Genomic DNA, 18,706 nt, shown 5'->3' on the forward strand with positions numbered 1-18,706 from the left:
ATGTGTATATATGTATTTATATATGAATATCCCTATAAATTCTGGACTGATCAAATTAGTTTTCCAAAAAGAAAGAACATAGAATCATAGCATCTCAGAAGAAGAAGAACCTTGGGAGTCCTTTAGTTCATCCCCGACCTGAAACATGAAAGCTTTTTAACAACATCCCTGACAAATAGTAATCCAGTCTCTACTCAGACTCCAAGTGAAGGAGAAACTATTTTTTCCTGGTGTTGAACTGAAATTTCCCTTCCCATAACTTCAACTTATTTCAATCAAGCAATCGATATTTATTAAGCACTCACTATGTGCCAGACATTGTGCTAAGCACCAGACTAGAACTCATTGGTTCTAAGTCTACCTCCTGGGACCAAACAGAGCAAGAGATAATCCCTCTAACAAAGAAGAGCCCTTAGAAATATTTGAAGAGAGCTATTATTTCTACCCTAAGCCTTCTCTTATCTCATTCTCAGTTCTTTCAATCAATCATCACATGGAATAGTCATCATTGTTCTGGTTCCCTTCTTCTAGACATGCCCCAGGTTCTCATAGGTCTTCTTAAGGGGTGCTCCCCAGAATTGAGAACAATATTTTAGATGTGGTTTGACCAAGGAAAAAGACAGCCGGATCATTATTTTCCTCACTCTGAAAATCGTATTTTTCTTGCTTCAACTTAAAACTGCATTAACTGCTTTGGCTGTGATATTTTTCATATTGGGATTACAGTTCACAGAAATCCCTAGTTCCTGTTTACATAGACTTAGTCTAGCCATGTCTCTTCCAGGTTGTCTTAAATAAGTCAATTTAATGATATCTGGTATATTCTCTATAATTTTTCAAAGTTTGCCTACAGGGCTCAACAATCATACCATAATAATCAACATTTATATGATGCATGGAGGTTTATAAAGTATTTTCTTCACAATAATGCCAGCAAGCGTGTAGTGAAAATATTATTATCCTTATATTACAGATGAGGAAATTGAGGTTCAGAGAAGTAACTTGCCCAGTGTCACCCAGGTAGGGTAAGGACCAATATTTAAACTGTATTCTTCTAACTCTAAGATTAAGCATAAGGTCCAGAAGGGCAGTTCCCCTTACCATTTCCTCTATTTTATGAAGGATGACATTAGTTGTCCAAATGGTAAATTTGTCAGCTGCTTTGATTTTATCAGAGAGAGAACTCCAGCAGATCTCCAGGTAATTGTAATACCCTATTATAACTCTATACTGACTCCAAGTCAGCTTTGAGATCTGCTCTTTATCCAACTGTTACTTTTGGCCTGTTATCTACTCCCAGCAAAATATCAATTCTTTTACTCTCTACATTAATACTCCCCTAAGTTCTTTCCACCATGTCTCCCCTATCTATCAGTTAGTCTCATGGATTTCCAAACAGCAGTATGTCTTCTGTATTTGTTGTTTTGTCAATTAATCATCTCCGACTCTCTGTGAGCCCATTTTGGGCTTTTTTGGCAAAGATACTGAAGTGGTTTGTCATTTCCTTCTCCAGATCATTTTACAGATGAGGAAACTGAGGCAAACAGGGTTAAGTGACTTGTCCAGAGTCACAGACTAGGAAGTGTCTGAAAATGTCTTCCTGATTCCAAGCCCAGTGTTCTAGCTTGCCCTTATAGTCTCAATAAATTCTTGGTGAATTGTTTAACTGGATTGACACTTCTTTCCAGGTCTGAATAACTTAGTTTTATTGATGCTCACTTGTAGCCTTTAAGCTTACATTTCTTGAATGTGTGATTAATATATGTGCCCACAGATACACACTCAGCAACACCTGATGTAATTTGAATGTTTCATTTATTTTGATTCGATACTTGATTTCCTTTGAGGTTTTAAGGTGTTTTTCACATGGATGGTCTGTATTGTTAAACTGGAGGGATGGAGGAAACTAAAGGCTGTGTAAAAATGGAAAGAAACAATGACTCACTGGTGTCATACTGATAACTGAAATAATTTTATGTATCTTATTCTGGAAGTATAGAGAAATGTTCAATTTATCTACAGAAAAGTGAGGTTCTTGGGACACCTTCTTGACTTATATAATAGAGTCATATAATGCTTTGGTTCTGACAAACGTAGTATTTATAGCTGGAAGGTACCTTAGGTTATCTAGACCCAGTCTTTTGTTAAAAATAATTTCTAATGTTCAAAAATTTAAGCATTTAAAATTTTTTAAAATTATTTTTAAAAATAGTATTGATATTTCTACCCCCCCCCCCCCCCCGCCCCACACACTTCCACTGACTTGGGGAGTCAGGAAGACTTGAGTTCAAATGTGACTTCAGACACTGAATAACTGTGTGATCCTAGTGAAGTCACTTAACTTCTGTTTGCCTTAGTTTCCTCAACTGTAAAATGGGGATAAAAACAGCATCTGCCTCCCAGTGTTGTTGTGAGGATGAAATGAAATAACATTTGTAGAACATCTAGCATATAGCAGGAGATTATATATATATGTGTGTGTATGTGTGCCTATACATACATATATATGTACACACATGTATAAAGTTTCTTATGTAGGATACATATAAAGTTTTATATATATATATATAAAAGAAACTATGCGTGTGGGAATATATATGTGTGTGCCTATATGTATATACTCACATATATACATACATATATATTTATATGTGTGTGCATATGTATATGTATATATACTCATATATACTCCCTACATACATATATACACATAGTGACCTTAGACAGCCCTCCCTCACTCAAATCAAAGTCAACTTCAAGTCATGTCATCATCTTGAAGTCATGGTCCTCTTCTAGAATGAAGGATAAACACAACAACACAACAATATGTGTTTGTATAGATGTGTGTGCATATACATGTATACATACACACCCACATACATACAAACACACCCTTTCCCCTCTCTCCCTCACACTGACCTTGAGATTGAACCTTACTTTGCAACCAAGAATATTAAAAAATTCTGGCTACAATGACTGCTTTTTAACAATTTATATGACCTTTTGCTATGGTATTCTCCTATCTTTCTGCCATGTGGAAGGAAATATTTTTTCATACCCAATCTGTAGGACTATTACTGAATTTTCCATGGCTAAGAGTTCCTTTTTTTCTCTTAGTGATCTTTCCTCTTTCAGTATGGTTGGCATGACATATATTGTCCCTTTGATGCTGCTTTTTCACTCCTTATTAGTTCATATAAATTTTCCCTCTTAGTTGGAATTATTCACATACTTCATGTCTTACTGCACAATGATAACTCATTATATTTGTATTCCACAGCTTTTTCAAGTCATTCCCCAACTCTTGAGCACCCAATCTCTTTCCAGTTCTTTACTATCATAATGTTGCTGTAAATACTTTGGTATTAATTACAATGTAGGGTTGGTTGGTTGTTGTCCTTCATTCTTGAAGAGGACCAAAATGACATCACCATGATAAAGTCAAGTTTCAATGTGTCTGATTGTAGCTGATCAGACCAATATGAACTCAGAATGCTCTACCATAGATTGGGCACAGATAGTCCATGTGAACTTTTGGGGTGCATACTCCAAATTTGTGCATCCTGTTTCCTTTGTGGTGTTTCAATTCTGCTTTTCTCATAGAGCACAATACCCTTTCTGATGTTAGCACACCATGCTGAGCAGTCCTGTGCCAGTGTCTCCCATGTTGCACAATCAAATTAAAAATTCTTGAGAGAGACCTTGAGAGTGTCCTTGTATCGCTTTTTCTGACCACTATGTGATGGCACACCCCATGTGGGTTCTCCAAAAAATAGTATTTTTGGCAAGTGTATATTTTGCATTTGAACATGACCAACACATCAGAATTTCTCTCTCTGAACCTTAGTTTGAATGGTTGGCAGTTTGGTTTGAGCAAGGACCTCAGTGTCTGGCATCTTATCCTACCAGGAGATCTTCAGAATCTTTTTAAGACAGTTCAAAGGTAAGTGATTCACTTTCCTGGCATGGTGCTGGTAGACTATCCATATTTCATAGGCACACAACAATGAGATCAGCACAATGACTCTGTAGACCTTCAGTCTGGTCAAAGAAAAATTTTATGAAGACCTAGAGATCCTCATAATCAAGGTGCCAAAAGAGGACAAGATTATAATTCTGGGTGACTTTAATGCTGAAGTAGGCTCGGACTGCCAGACTTGGCAGGGAGTCCTAGGGAGGAATGGAGTTGGAAACAGCAACAGAAATGGTCATTTACTGCTGAAGACTTGTGTATCACATGACATGAGAACATCACCAACACTACCATTTACTCAAATGAAATAAAACTTCATGGGTGCAACCTTGCAGCAAACATTGGCATCTAATAGACAATGAGATTGTAAGGAGAGGAGAAAGACAGGATATAAGAGTGACAAAGGCAACGTGTGGCAGAGTGCTGGACTGATCATAGACTTGTCCTCTCCAAACTAAATAGTCACATTCATCAAAAGTGCCACCCCCAAGGCAAAATCACTAGCAGAAGAATTAAGGTCAACAAATTAGAGCTCTTCTCTGAGTGTGAACAGTTGGTGCTAACTTGGAGGGAAAGTTGAACCAACACACAGTTAGCAACAGTGGAGCAGAAAAGGAGTGGGCAGCTTTCAGAGAGTTGGTGTACAGTACAGTAGGGTACAGGTTATATAAAGAAACTTTATCATTATTGTTGTTCTTCTTCGTTTGTTCTTGAAGAGGATCAATGACATCAGGAGGGTAATGTCTTGACTTGCCAATGAATTGGATTTAAGTGAGGCAGAGCTGTGCAAAGTCATGAGCCTAGCTTTCTCCTCCATAGACATCAGAGTTCAGTGGAAAGACATAGGTCAAGATGACCTTGGCATCTTAAAACCTTTTAAAAATCTTTCCTAGGTCTCAGCTTGTGTGAGGCAACACCCATTCAGTGATTAAAGGCTAGGTTATTGAGGCAAAAGATAGCGTAGTTAGCCTTCCAAAAAGAATTAACCTGGGAGAGGAAGACCCTCAGAGTTTGTAACCAGAACAGAAAACACTTGCTACTATATTTCATCATAAAGTTGTTGCCACTGCATAATCATCACATTCTATTTTTTCAGTCCAAAAACTGGTTTATAATCTCTCATTGTGTAATTGTCTCACAGTATAAGTCCCACCACTTAAAAGGTAAACAGAGCTGCAAAGTATTCCCTAGTGTCACATGGATATGCATTTATCTCTTACACATTGTGAGCCATGAGCCAGTGTACATGCTTTGTCAGTATATTTCCAAAAGTTGACTTATGTGGTTTGTTTAGAGTCCTGTAGTAATAACGGTATTGTCACTCAACATGGGTGGGCAGATGAAGCTGCCATGAATAAGTCATATGATATGGTAAGACTTGTATCTTTCCATAACAGTTAAACTGTACAGTTCATCTGCCAGTGATATATTAATGTGCGAAGTATTTCTCTCTAACAATAGATAAATATAAAAACTATTCTGTGAGCTTCCAGCTAAATGTGATTGTGTTCGCTGAACAGCATAGAAACAGACCTGCAGAATGAGTTTTCAGTGAGTGAAAAGTAGGTCAGAGACTGGAGAATACTAAAAGATAAGTAATACTGGCAAAATTTTTTAAAAAGCTTCACATAATGGTCGCATCCCATTTTTTTTGACAAAAAGACAATTATGCAGTAGAATATAGAGCTTGCTCTCACTCTGAGCAATTAAAATGCAAACAATGAGTAAGTGAGAATTGGCTGAGCATTGCCCAATAAATGAAACACAGACTGATTTGGGTTTAAATGCATAGTCAAGTAACTCCATTTGAAGAATGGTATGAAAGTAAGACATTTAATGAATAATATGTGTGACAAAGACATTTAAAGAATGATTTAATTTTTTAAAATGGATTTATGCTTTACTTTTTAAAAAAGAAATGGACATGGTACATAAAGTAAGATAAATCAACACTCTGAATTGCCTTCTCAAAGGTTCTAAGGAAAGATGTATTAATTTTTAAATGAATTTTTAAAATTTTTAAAATCCACAATGAACTACATATTCTTTATTCTTCAAATGAAAGATCCTATTTTCACTACAACTGCTTGAAATCTGTTCCAAGTTAAATGCGAAATGTGATTTCTCTTTACTCTTTTTCAGACTAGATAATCTAATCTGGTTTGTCATTCCTACTTTTGGTTTATAAGAAACCAATATTCCTTTTTAATTATTCAAGAGAAAGAATAACTGAATTATGTCTATGAATACTACTTGCAAAATTTACACCACGTTTCTATGATGAATGGTTACAATTTTGGAATAAATTCCAGACTTTGAATATGACAAATAATCTCCATTGGACTCCTTTTCTTCCTCTTTAATTAGTGATTGATTATATAAAGGTTAAAATGTTCCCATTTAAAAGATTATGTAAAAGTAGAAAAATAATTCTGAGGGGTTTATTTATTTATTTTTCCAAAGTAGATGGATATTTTGAATATCTGATTCATCTTGTTCTAAAAGAGGTTGAGATAGGAGCTATGTAATAATAGTAAATAAGAACTCATAATCATAGACTTGAAAGGAACCTTTGTGATTATCTCATATAATAGTAATATTTTACAGATGAGAAAACTGCATTTAAGTGATCACTATGACCAAGATCACATGGATGCTAATTTCTCTTATTCCTTTCAAAGTAATAAAATTAATTACTGGAAGTCTTCAGAATTCTTGGGAACACAGATTCTAGAGGTCCTTGTGAATAGGAGTATTTACAAGTAGGGATAATAAGGTAGAGAAATTAAAAACTCACATCAATTATCACTTCCAAGTTTACAAAATGCTTGCCCCACAATAACCCTGTGAGGTGGGTCATGCAAATTTTTAAAAATCTTCATTTTATAGATGAGGAAATTAAAACTCAAGATAGTTAATAACTTGTCTCACTTAAACTACAGATTTTCAGGACGTTGTCCTGAAAACTCTCTTGAAAAATAAGAAGGAAATCAGTGACTATAGAGGAAGATAGAAACCATATTAACAAAGTATGCAATTCATGGCACTTCCCTACATTTGTTTCTAAAAAACAGTATCAAATTTAAAGGAAAAAATTCAAAGTTCCAGATGCCTTATTCTCTCTGTCTCTCTCTCTGTCTCTCTCTCTCTCTCTGTCTCTGTCTCTCTTTCTCTCTCTCTCTCTCCCTCCTCCCTTCCTCCTCCCTCCCCCTTTCTCTTTCTCTCTCTCTCTCTGTCTGTCCTTCCTTCCTTCCCTCCATCCTCTTTCTCTCTGTGTGTCTCTATCTCTCATCCCCTATTCTTTGTGAAATGGCACTTCTATACAATCTCTGATTGCTGTTAATAGGTGACGTTGTTGAGTCAGCATCTTTTCAAATTATGGTAAACAGATCTTCACCTAGACAAGACCTTGGGTTCTTGTAAATTAGGCTGTTGAAGCAACAGCTTTGGCAAGTCTTGCCAAGCTAGAAAGTATGAGTCTGGGCTCAGGTAATGGACCATCATTTGAGTACCAGCCTAGAGGTAAAGTGGAAAGAGCACTCAACTTGTGTCACAGGGTTCAAATTAAAATCTTAGCACTGCTACTTTTTTCCCCATGTAACCTTGGGTAAGTTATTCAACCTCTCTGGGCCTCATCTGTAAAATAAGAGAATTGGATCAAAATCCAGTCATCTACATAGAATTCTAAGATCCCTTCTAACCCTCCCCTATTATTTGAGTTACTATACTGTACTACTGAGGAAGCAAAGTGAACTGATATTCCAGAAGGGCTTTCATAGGTAAGAATTTAGGAAGAAAAAGGTTTCTAGTTAATAAAAACCTCCTTTCTCAAATAGTCCTGTTTTTATCAAGGTTTCTTTGTATTCGCAAATCCCTCCTTTGTACAACCTTTTTCACCTTCTTGTGTCAGTAGCCAAGAAAAATGTTAAGAGCTATTATTTGTTGATTACAAAGCAGTTATTTTATATAGTTTGGAGACTATGCTGCCAGAGATTAAATCTAGACGAAGGAAACAATTCCATTCAATAACCTGCAGAGAAAAGCCTATTTATTTTCTCATTGACATCACAATACCTTTTAAACAGTGTCTTTGTTCAGGTAGACAAAGCCTCCACAGATAGCTTGGAGTCTTTTTATACTTTGGGACTTAATGAAACTGGAATTCCAAAGAGAATTCTTTAAGGTTTCAGTTTAGTAGATTAATTCATTATTATAATTAATTTCACCAAATACTCAATGAAAGGTTTTCCTTTTAACCTATCACTCTGAGAAGTTGCCTTTTCTCAAAGAACTTTTCCCTAAAAGCATTGGTTTTTATAGTCACAACAAATGTATCATTTGAGGTAGCTGCTTCTTCCATTCACAGGAAGATTTTCAGAACTTCACAATTGAACCAAATAGCACAAGTGAGTTTCAAATTAGGTCCTATTTCTGATTATATAGTATGCATTTGGTCCTAGAAAACAGAACTATATATTTAACATTGTTGAAAGCATAATATTATCTTTAAAACATAATTATATTATTCATTTTTGTTTTTCATTTATTTATTCTTCATATTCATTTTAATATTATGTTAATATATTGATATTTAGCATTTTAGTAAATATTATTATTTATGTGTTTGTTTTCATCTTTTCATCCTGGAAACTATATGGTGTAATGAAAGGACATTGAATTCAGAGTTAAGTGTTCAAATCCTACTTCTCCCACTTGTTACCTGTGTGTCTGTTGGCAGGTTACTCAGTTTCTCTGTTCCTCAGTTTCCTGATTTATAAAGAGAAGAAGATTGTTTGTGAGGCCCCTTCCAGTAACAAATCTATACTGGTGATTTGAGAATTCTGTTCAGAATGGAATTCATCTAAAATGATAAAAGAAAGATGTTCAGAAGTCAAGATGGTAGATTAAGCAGTAAATTGTTGTCATGCTCCCTTATTGATCTCTAAGAAAAAAAAATAGTGCCCCAGGAAAAATTCTGGAACAGTGGAGCCAGTAAAAACATGGGGAAGAGAAATCTTTTAAACCGGGAAACTTGGAGGATCAGCAAGTCTGTTTCACTCAGGTAAAAGGAGAGTGCATTCCAGGACAGGAAGTATGCCAAAAAACTGGTGATGAACCTTACCTCAGCAAACCATCAGGAGATCCTGAGTCCCAGGGTAGTGAAGCAGGCAAATGCCAATACCGGGATTGCTCTGCATGCCTTAGCATAGCCAGGGAATGAGCAGGTAGATCTCTGCAGACCTCTACATATTCCAATGCTGTTCCACGGAAATTCAGAAAAACCCCACCTAGCCTTACCACATGCCAGATACCACCACTGGGACCCCAGCTCAGTACCAGGTAAGCTGCCAGACCTCTATATCCTCCAAGTGCCAGAACCTGAGGCCCAAGTACACAAAGTCAGTGACCAGGCCCCTAACCCCTGCATCATAGAATAGAAACCATATTAACAAAGTATGCAATTCATGGCACTTCCCTACATTTGTTTCTAAAAAACAGTATCAAATTTAAAAGAAAAAACTCAAAGTATCAGGAAGCACTCCAACATACATAGGGGGGTCCTGATATCACAGGTTCTTAGATCTGCATTCATAAAAGGAAAGGCAATTTTTGAGGAGTTAACAATCACTTTCATCAAAGACTTTATCGTTCCTTTAACCAAGCACACATATCATTCACCTAGTTCAGGGGAGTCAGCACCCTGAACTTCAAAGAAAATTCAGAGAAATCAAAGATCAGCAGACATGGCTTCCTCTGCCTGAATTCAACAGAGAGGTCCAACTGTCTGATCACAGTTACCAGAGAGGGAAGCATCAACATCTGGGTTTTCAAAGTCAGGGGTTCCTTTGCAACTTCATCTGCCCAAACAAACACTTACAGTCAGTAAGCCCCCAAATAAAACTGCACCTCAGAGTCTTTATACAATTTTTAGAGCCAGAGGGCATCACATCCCTTGAGAACCAGTGCCTCATTAACAAAAGGTGTGGACTTTCCTACAAATCTTCCCAGGCTGGACAATGGGTGGGAAAGATCCTCCTTAATCACATTATTCAGAGGCACTTTTAGTAAAACAAAAACAGCATAAGATTCTACTCTGTTTGGCCTTACAACCCCCAGCACAAGAAGCCTGGGACAGTGACTGCTGCGCTCCAGCAGGACAACTCAACTTTAAAAGCCAGTAAATAGACAAACAACATGAGCAAAAAGCAAAAACAAACTCTGACCACAGATGGTTTCTATGGGCAAAAGAAAGATCAAAACACAAACTCAGAAGAGGACAACATTGTCAATATACCCACATACAAAACCTTAAAGGGGAATATGAACTCATGTCAATCCCAAAAAACCTTCTTGGAAGACCTCAAAAAGGATTTTGAAAAGCAAATAAGAGAGGTAGAAGAAGAATGAGAAAAAGAAATAAAAGGTATGCAAGAAAGAGTCAACAGCTTGGAAAAGGAAGGACAAAATTTGAATGTAGAAAACAATTCCTTAAAAAAGCACAATTTGTCAAAGTGGGAAAAAAATCCACTGACTAGAACAATGTCATAAAAAGTAGAATTGGACAAATAGAAAAAGAGGTACAAAAACTTAGCAAAGAGAAAAATTCCTTAGAAAGGAGAAATGATCAAATGGAAAAGGAGGTTCAAGATCTAATTGAGGAAAACAATTCATTAAAAATTGGAACTGGCCAGTGGAAGCAAATGACTCTACCAGACATCAAGAATCAGACAAAATCAAATGAATGAAAAAAGAGAAGAAAATATAAAATACCTCAGTATAAAAACAACTGACCTGAAAATTAGATCCAGGAGAGATAATTTAAGAATTATTGATCTACTTGAGAGCTATGATAAAAAAAGTAGCCTGGATAGTATCTTTCAAGAAATTATCAAGGAAAACTGCCCTGACATTCTAGAACCAGAGGGCAAAATGTCATTGAAAGAATCCACTGATCACCTCCTGAAAGAGACCTCAAAATGAAAACTTCAAGGAATATCATATACAAATTCCAGAATTATCAGGTCAAAGAGAAAATACTGCAAGTGGCCTGAAAGAAACAACTAAAATATTGTGGAACCACAGTAAGGATTATTCAGGATTTAGTAGCTTCTACATTAAAGTATTGCAGGGCCTGAAATATGATCTTCTGGATCATATTTGATCCAGAGCTTGCATTACAATCAATAATCAGCTATCTAGCAAAACTGAGTATAATCTTTCAGGAGAAAATATGGATATTAAGTGATATGGAGGACTTTCAGTCATTCCTGATTTAAAAAAATGAGAACTGAACAGAAAATCTGATTTTCAAATACAAGACTCAAAAGAAGAATAAAAAGGTAAACAGGAAAGAAAAAAAGATTCTATTCAATAAGATTAAACTGTTTACAAAGGATGATACTTATAACTATTAAGAACTGTATTTTTATTAAAGCATTTAGAAGGGGTATATATAGACAGAAGATGTGGGAATAAGTTGAATTTGATATGATGATAAAAATCATTAAGTGGTGAAAGAAAACAGATTGTATTAGAAGAAGAGGAAAGGGGGAGGCAGAATAGGGTAAATCACATCACAGGAAGAGGCACAAAGGCCTATTACAGTAGAGGGAAAGAAGGGAGGGGCATGAACAATGCTTGAACCTTACTGTCATAAGATATGGCTCAAAAAGAGAATAACATACATATTCATTTGGTTATAGAAACCTATCATACTTTATAGAGAAATAAGAGGAGGAAGGGGAAAGAAAAGGGAAGAGGGCTGATACAAGGGAGGGAAGGTTAAAGGAGACAGTGGTTAGAAGCAATGCACTTGTGAGGAGAGAAAGGGTGAAAGGAGAGAGAAAAGTATAAACTGGGATAGGGAGAGATAGGATGGAGAGAAAGGAACAGCTAATAATCATAACTGAATGTGAATATGATGAGCTGTCCTGTAAAATGGAAGTGGATTAAAAATCAGAATCCTACAATTTGTTGTTTCTAAGAAACACATTTGAAGCAGAGAGATACACCCAGAGTAAAGGCAAAAGCCTGGAGCAGAATATATTATGTGTCACCTGAAGTAAAGAAAGCTGGGATAGCAATCCTGATCTCAAATAAAGCAAAAGGAAAAATAGATCTAATTAATAGAGATAAAAGAGGAAACTACATCTTGCTAAAAGGTGCCATAGACAATGAAGTAATATTAATACTAAATATATATGCAACAAGTGGTAAAGCATCCAAATTCATAGAGAAGAAATTGAGAGAATTAGAGGAAGAAATAGATGAAAAAACTATATAAGGGGTGGACTCAACCTCTCCCTCTCAGAACTAGATAAATTTAATGACAAATTAAACAAGAAAGAAGTTAAGAAGGTGAATAAAATTTTAGAGAAGTTAGATATTATAGACCTCTGGAGAAAGACGAATGGGGATAGAAAGGAATATGCCTTTTCCTCAGTGGTACATGGCACCTACACAAAAATTAACCATGTATTAGGGCATAAAAACCTCACAATCCAATTCAGAAAGGTGGAAATATTAAATACCTCCTTTTGAGCTCATGATGCTATAAAAACTACATGAAAAGATGGGCTAAAAATTAATTGGAAACTAAATAATCTAATCCTAAAGAATGAGTGGGTCAAACAAAAAAAAAAATCACAGAAACAATCAATAGCTTCATCCAAGATAATGACAATAAAAGACAACATACCAAATCTTATAGGATGCAGCAAAAGTGGTACTTAGGGGAAATTTTATATCTCTAGATGCTTACATGAAAAAAAATTAGAGAAAGAAGAAATCATTGGTTTGTGCATGCAACTAAAAAAAGCTAGAAAAATAAAAAATTAAAAATCCCCAATTAAATACAAAATTAGAAATTCTGAAAACCAAAGAGAGATCAATAAAATTGAAATTAACAAAACCATAAAACTAAGAGCTGGCTTTATGAAAAAAAAACACAATAAAATAGATAAACCTTTGGTTAATTTGATTTAAAAAAAGAAAGAAGACCAAATTACCAGTATTAAAAATGCAAAAGGTAAATTTACCACCAATGAAGAGGAAATTTAAAACAAAAACCAATAATTAAGATCTATTTTGCCCAACTGTATGACAATGAATCTGGCAATCTAAGTGAAACAGATGAATATTTACAAAAATGTAAATTGCCCAGGTTAACAGAGGAGGAAATAAAATACTTATATAATCCCATTTCAAAAAATGAAATTGCACAAGCCATTAATGAAATCCTTAAGAAAAAATCTTCAGGGTGAGATGGATTTGAAAGTGAATTGTACCAAATATTGAAAGAACAATTAATTCCAATACTATATAAACTATTTGGAAAAATAGGTGAAGAAAGAGTCCTACCAAATTATTTTTATGATACAAATATAGTGCTGATATTTAAACTGGGAAGAGCCAAAACAGAGAAAGAAAATAATAGACCAATTTCCTTAATGAATATAGATGCCAAAATTTTAAGTAAAATATTAGCCAAGAGATCATAGCAACACCATTACAAAACACTTTTCACACATATAAATTTAGATCTAAATAATTAATCTAAATAATAAAAATTATAATTCTACCTCAATTCATTTACTTATTCAGTGTCATACCAATCAAACTACCAAAAACTATTTTATAGAGCTAGAAAAAATAATAACAAAAGTCATCTGAACGAACAAAAGTTCTTGAATATCATGGGAGTTAATGAAAAGAAATACAAGGGAAAGTGACCTAACCATACCAGATCTAAAACTGTATTATCAAGCAGCAATCATCAAAACTACTTGGTACTGGCTAAGAAATAGACTGATAGATCGATGAAATAGATCAGGTACATAAGACACCGTAGTCAATAACTACATTAATCTACTGTTTAATAAATCCAAAGACCCTAGCTTCTGGGATAAGAACTCATTGTGTGACAGAAACTGTTGGGGAAACTGGAAAACAGTATGGCAGAAACTAGGCATAGACCAACATCTTACACTGTATAAGATAAGGTCAAAATGGGTACATGACTTAGAAATAAAGGATGAAACTCTAAGCAAATTAGGAGAGCAAGGAATAGTTTACCTGTCATATCTATGGAGAAAGGAAGAATTTATGACCAAACAAGAGCTAGAGAATATTATGCAAATGCAAAATGAATAATTTTGATTACATTGAATTAAAAAGCCTTTTGAGCAAACAAAGACAATAATACAACCAGTATTAGAAAGGAAGCAGAAAGCTGGGAAACAATTTTTACATCTAGTATTTCTGATAAAGACCTCATTTCTAAAATATATAGAGAGAACTAAGTCAAATCTATAAGAATACAAATCATTCCCCAATTGATAAGTTATCAAAGGATATGAACAGACAGTTTTCAGATGAAGAAATTAAAGCTATCTATAGGTATATGAAAAAATGCTCTAAATCACTACTGAAAAGAGAAATGCAAATTAAAACAACTCTGAGGTACCACATCACATCTTTCATGACAAAACAGAAAATGATAAATTTGGAGAAGACATGGAAAAATTGGAACATTAATACATTATTGGTGGAGCTGTGAACTGATCCAACCAATCCAGAGAGCAATTTGGAACTATGTCCAAAAGTCAATCAAACTGTTCATACCTTTTGATCCAGCAATAGCTCTATTAGGTTTTTATCTCAAGGAGATCATAAAAAATGGTAAAATGACCTACATATACAAAAATATTTATAGCAGTTTTTTTGGTGATGACCAAGAGTTAGAAACTGAGGGAATGCCCATCAATTGGGTGTGGCTGAACAAGTTAATGAGCAGGCAAATTTCAGAAAAAAAACGAAAAGACTTACATGAGCTAATGCTGAGTGAAGTGAGCAGATCCAGAACATTTTACAAATTAATAGCAACGTTGTGTGAAGACCAGCTTGGATAGACTTAGCTCTTCAAAGCAATGCAATGATTGAATATAATTCCAAAAAAACTCATGATGGAAAATACTATTCACATCCAGAGAAAGCTACGGAGTCTGAATACAGATTGAAGCTTACTATTTTCTCTCTTTTTTTGTTTTTTGTTCTTTCTTTCTTGTATTTTTTCATTTTTCTTCTGATTCTTCTCTCACAACATTACTAATGTGGAAATAAATTTAAGATGATTGTACATGTATAGCCTATATCAGATTGCATGCCCTCTTGGAAAGGGAAGAAGAGAAGGAGTGGGGACAATTTAGAAGTCAAAAATCTTACAAAAGTGAATGACAAAAACTAAAAATAAATAAATAAATGAATGAAATGAGGACAGATATTTATCTAGCCTTTTAAAATTCAAAAAGTACTTAACTAATCCTCACAACAAGCCTACCAGGTAGGAGCTACTATCATCTCCATTTATAGATGAGAAAGCTGTGACTAGATAATAATTAGACTGAGGGCAAACAACAAGTAAGTGTCAAAAGTAGGATTCAAACTCAAGTCTTCCTGACTCCAAACCCAACACTCTATCCACTGTACCACCACTGCGTCACTCTGGGATACTTCCTACTTTCAAGATTCAAGGAGTGCATTGAACTTTCTAAACCATTCACTTATTAAACCTTCATTAATTGAATACATAACCTGTTCCCTTCTGTCATGGGCACATTCTCAAATAAAGGGAATACCGTGGCAGTAAAACAGCAGAACCCAGGAACCTAGTTCACCATTGACTAATCTCACTACTTAACGGTCTTTGTGCTGTGAACTTGAAGGCTTTTACTAGGGTGGCAATGGGACAGGTTCTACTGATTTCCCTTCCTAGAGAAGTGTTCCAATAGAACACATACACATACTAGAAGAGAAAGGTAGCTGTGGATACAGACCACCACAACCATGATATTTCACTACTCTAAAAAATCTGCTTTCCTTCTCTAGCCTTCTTTGTACTTCACATAATCTCATAGTTGGAAGATATCTCAGAAGTCATATCACCTATATCACTAAATAGTGAATATGTTAGCTTTCCTGAACTATTTTCTCTCTTCCTTCCTTCCTTCCTTCCTTCCTTCCTTCCTTCCTTCCTTCCTTCCTTCCTTCCTTCCTTCCTTCCTTCCTTCCTTCTTTCCTTCCTCCCCTTTTCCCTCCTCCCCCTCTTTTCTTTTTTTCTATGGTTGTATGGGTAGCAGGAGAGTGAGATGTGTTGGAAAACCAAAAAGATGTAAAGCAAAATATGTCAGCAAGATAGAAAAAAAAATTGCTTAATCAGTTTGGATTGCTTGCTCTCTTGTTTTAATGATTCTCAGGTTGTAGATTTTGGTTGACAAGTTTCTCCAAATTTTTTGTGAAAGTAAGTTATTTTCAAACAATATGAATATGTTTACAGAGTGAGGAATATGAGGATCTAACCTTACATATATATATATAAAAGGACTTTTATTACCAATTTGAATTTATATCAGGAATGCAGAGATGGTTTAACATTAAAAAAATAAATGTAATAAATCATACTAATATTTTTAAAATGCAGCTCTATAGTGTGTGGAGAGAAAAAGCCCTTGATGAAATATAACACTCATTTAATTTAAAAAGCAAGGAGCAAAGGACTGAAAGTACTTTTCTTTAACATATTAGAATGCATTAATTTGAAACCAAGAGCTAAAACTGTTATAACAGAGAAACATAAGGAACTCTCCCATTGAGAACAATGAATAAAAAAAAGGATGTCTAATCTTACCATTATTATTTACCATCATTCTGGAAATGGCAATTCAAATAAATGAAAGGAATAAGTGTTGGCAAAGAGAAAGTTAAAATGTCTTTATTTGTATATAATACATTTGTTTACATAGAAAAAAAGCCACAGAAACAAAAAGGCAAACTATTAAGATCAACAAAATATCAGAATATAAAATAACCCCACAAAACCAGAATTTCTGCAAGTCACTAACAAAAAAACAATAAAAGTTTAAAAAAACTCTATTTAACAACATAACATAAATACAGGGAACTAAGGAGTGGTAGAAGGCTTAGCCAATATGATAAAAATGACAGTACTTCCTAAATTACCTTATTTATTCAGTACTATACCAAACTGCCAAAGGATTACTTTACAGAGCTAGGGAAAAAAATAACCAAATTCATGTATAGGAACAAAAGATCAAGAATATCAAAGGACTTAATGAAAACAAATGTAGGAAAGAAGGAAGCTTAGCAGTACCAGACTTCGAACTGTACTATTAAGCAGTAATCATGAAAACAATTTGGTACTGGATAATAAGTATGGAGGACATTCAGGGGACCAGATTAGGTTAGCCATTTACACTCACAAATAAGTATAGTAGCTTAGCAGTATTAGATAAATCCAAAGATCCCAGCTATTGGGGTAGGAAGTCATTATTTAACAAAAACTTGGAAAAACTGAAAGAAATCTGGTAAAAACTAGCTATAGATCTATATCTCATACTGTATATCAAGACACACTCTAAATGGTACATGACTTAGACAGAAAGGGTGTCATACTAAACAAATTAGACAAGCAAGGAAGAAATTATTTATCAGATCTATAGATATGGGAAGAGTTCATGATCATACATGAGACAAAGAGGATCACATAAAATGTAAAATTAGAATAATTTTGGTCACTTAAAATTAAAATGTGTTTGCACAAACAAAACCAGTGCAGGTAACATTAGAAAAGAAGCAGATAAATGTGGTGGGGAAACTTTGCAGCAAGTTTCTCTGATAAAAATCTCATTTTAAAGATATATTGTATTTGGAATGGATTTAAATTCATAAGAATGAACCATTTTCCAATTTATAGATGGTCAAATGACATGAATAGACAAAAACATCCAAGCTATAAATAACCATATGAGAAAATGCTCTAAATCTCTAATACTTAGACAAAATACAATTAAAACAACTCTGAGGTTCTAGATCACACCCATCAGATTGGTAAAATTGACAAAAAAGGAAAAAGACAAATCCTGGAGGGATTCTGGGAAAACACACGAATTAATGCAGTACTGGTGGATCAGTAAACTCTGGTCTACTCTGGAAAGCAATTTTGAACTATGCCCAAAAAACTATTAAACTGTGCATACTCTTTGACCAAGCAATACTTCTACTAAATGTATACACCAAAGAGATAAAATAAAAATCTTCAAAAATATTTATAGCATTTGTGGTGGCAAAGACCTGGAAACTGAAGAGGTATCTGCTAACTGGGAAATGAATGCCAGAACAAACTATGGCATATGAATGTGATGGACTACCATTGTGCTATAAGAAGTCATGAAGGGGATAGTTTCAAAGAAACCTAGGAAAACTTGTATGAACTGATGCAGAGTGAAGCAAGCAGAACCAGGAGAATAATTTATATAACAACAGCAATATTGTAATGACAAACATCCTTGAAAGACATAGGAACTCTTACCAATAGAATGACCAACCAAAATTCCAAAGGACTCCAGATGAAACATGCTATTTACCTCATAATAAAGAGGTAATAAACTCAGAGTACAGACTGAGACATTATAGATTTATACACACTATATATCTATATATACATACACATATGTATGTACATATATGTATATATACATACATATATACACTATATACACATACACAATACACACACACATATATATATTTTGGGCATGACTAATGAAAGAAGTTGTTTTACTTCACTATGCATGCTTGTAACAGTTTTGCTCCTATTGATATCTCAGTGGAGGTAGGGGGAAGAAATGGTGGGAAGGAGAAAATGAAGATGAAAAT

The sequence above is a fragment of the Notamacropus eugenii genome, chromosome 5, assembly GCF_028372415.1.
Source record: "Notamacropus eugenii isolate mMacEug1 chromosome 5, mMacEug1.pri_v2, whole genome shotgun sequence".
In the NCBI taxonomy this organism is placed as follows: Eukaryota; Metazoa; Chordata; class Mammalia; order Diprotodontia; family Macropodidae; genus Notamacropus; species Notamacropus eugenii.